Here is a 3,590-nt window from a genome sequence, read left to right on the forward strand (position 1 = left end):
TAGATAGATAGATAGATAGATAGATAGATAGATAGGTAGTTAGATAGATAGATAGATAGATAGATAATGTGAATGGCCACCTTATCTTGGCGACCGACGTTTAGTGCCGCAAAGCCCATACGTGCTACCCTGCCTGGAAACGCCAACAAGGAGTTACAAGAGGACAAACTCTGAATTCCGCCACTACGATAAATCATATCACGAGGCGGCTCCGAAGCAGAATTGTACCGTTTGGTAAAAGCGGAATGCGTTGGATGCTTTTCTGGAGATCTGTATTTTTCTCAGGTGGAGGCAGTATTGTTGCGTTTTTCGAAAGAAAGCTGTGAGGAAGAAGACAGACGAAATTTCCACACCTATCGGTTGCCCGTGACCCCTGGCACGTAGTAATCCGGTTTTCTACGTACACCCGAGTCGGATAGAATCCACTTATCTTTGAGGTCCCACCTCGTGGTCCAAAGGTACGAGGTGGGGTCACTCAACTGTCGGGAAAGAAAACGGAGTTATGTCTCCGCGGGTTTTATGAGAAATCCACAGGATAGGAATGGAGGTTGCAGTTCCAAAAGGCTGTTGTTACCATAAAACTTAGAATAGATCTTTCTGCACCCGGTGGAGTCTGGCTGGCTGACTGAGAGAGGGCGCAAGTAACTGATTTAACCCACGCCTCTTACAAAAGTGCAATAACTGGTAGACGAATTCGCCGAATTCGCAGCTGTAGTTCCAATCCATTGACAACTAACGCACCAACGAGACAACACAAACACACCCGAAGAAAGCACACACACTTGGGGATACAACTCCGATCGATATCAGCCATGTCCAGTTTCCTAAAGCATCAGCTGCGGCCTGGATTAGCTAATATCCTGAAGCCACCTGCATACAAAGAGATGACTTCGATACAACTGGACTAAACGAAGCATGCTTGACTCGATGATAATGACATTTCAACACCCATTTCACTTCACTTTACTACACTTCAACCTCAAGATGAAAATATAACCAGTCACCACAGAATACCGTTAGGCTGGGCTTTATCAGCGTGATAGTGAGCTACTGGGTGGAAGCATTTGTACAATACCTTGACTGACGTGTGACTCTGGGTCCTGGATAAATATATTGCATATGACTGATGCTGGCGCTGATTGCTGTGTCATCTTTCAACAGGCTTTTGCGTGCTCCTCGGCCAATCTTACTGCCCCGGGTCGACATCGGCACCGACAGATGGCACGCAACTGTCGATTTACTTTTACACAAACGATATACGTTTCTCCAGAGATGTGAAGACACCCAGTGATTCAACTGCTCTTCACCAGAAGGTCTGATGCAGATGGCGGGAGGCCGAGAAGCGCTTTTGATCTGTTTTCTGCATCCCAAAAATTATTGCTACTGAATAACACTGATGAACCTCTGAGGACATGCTGAGTCGGAAGTAGATGAAAATTAAACATTTGAGCCAGTCAACAAGGCGGACAAATCTCACCTCAATGATGCACGAATGAACATTCGTAGCGAATCGGTCGCTTCAAACGTTTTTTTAAATAAATACTTTGTCATTCGAAGATGTATGATCAGATTACATTGCTTCGCTCTCATCTATCGTGCGACGTTTGTCGTAAATCTGTGCGTAGGTCCATTGGTTTTCGGGACTGAACTGGGCGGTTCTCCCGGAAAAAATTGATGTCCACATGCTAATGCTTCAAAACGACCCTAAAAAACTACATGTATTTAGGTTTCTAGGGAAGAGTTTTTGATGTATGCGCTCTACTGATCGTAAGACATCCTGTGAAACCCAGTGAAAAAACATTTCGGAACTATTTTTCTCTCGCAAAAAGGGACAAAGATCACATGAAATACGCTTTCCAACGGTTTTTTCCTTAATGATTCCTTAACTGTCTTCCTTAATTGAACAGTAGCTAAGTCCTGTTCCAATAAGATTTGAAGATTTGAAGACAAACCCGAAAGGGTAGACAAATGTTCCTGAACCCTTGATTCCGCAGAATGAATGACGGGACACATTTGCCACAAGTTTGTTAAGTTTAAGAAACAGATTTCAATCACCAAACAAAAGTCATATGTCGAAAAAACTAAAGTTCTATTGAACAGATGAACAGAAGTCAAGAAATAGAGCGGTCCATTTCAAATTGCACAGTACCATGCGAAGTCCTTCGCTCAACGGGATCAGAATGAACGTGGGTATCTGAAAACACCAGTAATCGGAAGACCAGGCTCTCTGGAAGATCAGTTAGGATTCGGAGTTCTAGTCAGTCCAAGAGGTTGTTTCACGGGAAAAACGCATTATGCGCTGGTGAGTTTTTGTTTACAATTTTTCCAGTTACAGAGGACAAACATGTTCTCCATTTTGCGAAAATAAAGTGGTTGTATAAATTTGTGGAGTATTCAGTACTTTCTAAAGAGTCCTGGTAGATTAGCGAATATACACTCATTTGCAAATTAATTTTTTTCGAGAGAGACTCACCTGGAACCCAGCTGAGTCTCTTGTTTGTGATGCTTTCAGGCAATTGAATGTGATGCACCAGGTCGCCTCATTTTTCAGTTGGTACGATATTCGAGATATCGCGATAGGTGTATATCTTTGTAATGTACTACTCATAAGGTTGCTGAAAACCCGTCGACAGCCTGAAAACATCACAAACGAAAGATGCAGCTGGGTTCCAGGTGAGTCTCTCGAAAAGAAACAAATTAGTTTGCAAATGAGTGTATATTCGCGAATTTCGTACAATTTGGTTTCAAGTAGAACATAGGGTTGACTGAAACTCGGGGACTGCGCCTACCTGATGAGCCCCAAAAAAGGGCGAAGCCGGCCGTGGGCTGTCGATGGACTTTCAGCGACCTTATCAGTAGTACATTACAATGTCTTGGTAGATATTTCGAAATATACGGAAACTACTGCTCTCACCAAGGTTAAGATGAACAACACTCAGAGCGACATAAAGCATATTGAAAGTTGCTTAGAAAAATATAAACGTGTGCAGTCTTCTAAACCAGGCCGATTTTGCTTCGATGTATGACTATTTTCAAACCTCCGAGCTTTCTTACAACGGTGAAACTTATTTAGAGAAATCGATGTGCAAAGGCAGGGTGGTTTCTTTGATTCGACTAGAACACGCAAAGAGGCGCACAGTGTGGGACGCCTCGAACGACCTCAAAGACGCCACTAACATCTCTGCGCAAGTGTAAGTAAACAATCGCTTGTTGATTCACTCTTCATCTGATAGCCCACGTGAGTGGAGTTGATATAGCCGGTCGGAATACATTCATACTCGACTCACTAACGTTACAGTCGACCAGAAATTCACAAACGCGCATGATTAACTTCTATCGGGATAGATCAACTGGTCTGGAAACATTTTGTCACCAACCAAACATAGTCAGTTTGTTTTTGGTATTTCACCCTTTCTTGTTTTTGTCAATTTAGTTTTCAAGTAGTATATCGTTGGTAAGGACGCGACCGCAATCAGGCTATAGTTATCACATATTGGTCACAAACTACTTAAAACCTTAAGCGATATTTAAGCCACCAGTTTTCTCAAATAGAGAAAAATCAGCTGACTTGGCCGTTAGTCATGCTGAAT

This window comes from Opisthorchis viverrini, assembly GCF_000715545.1.
Source record: "Opisthorchis viverrini unplaced genomic scaffold opera_v5_49, whole genome shotgun sequence".
NCBI lineage: Eukaryota > Metazoa > Platyhelminthes > Trematoda > Opisthorchiida > Opisthorchiidae > Opisthorchis > Opisthorchis viverrini.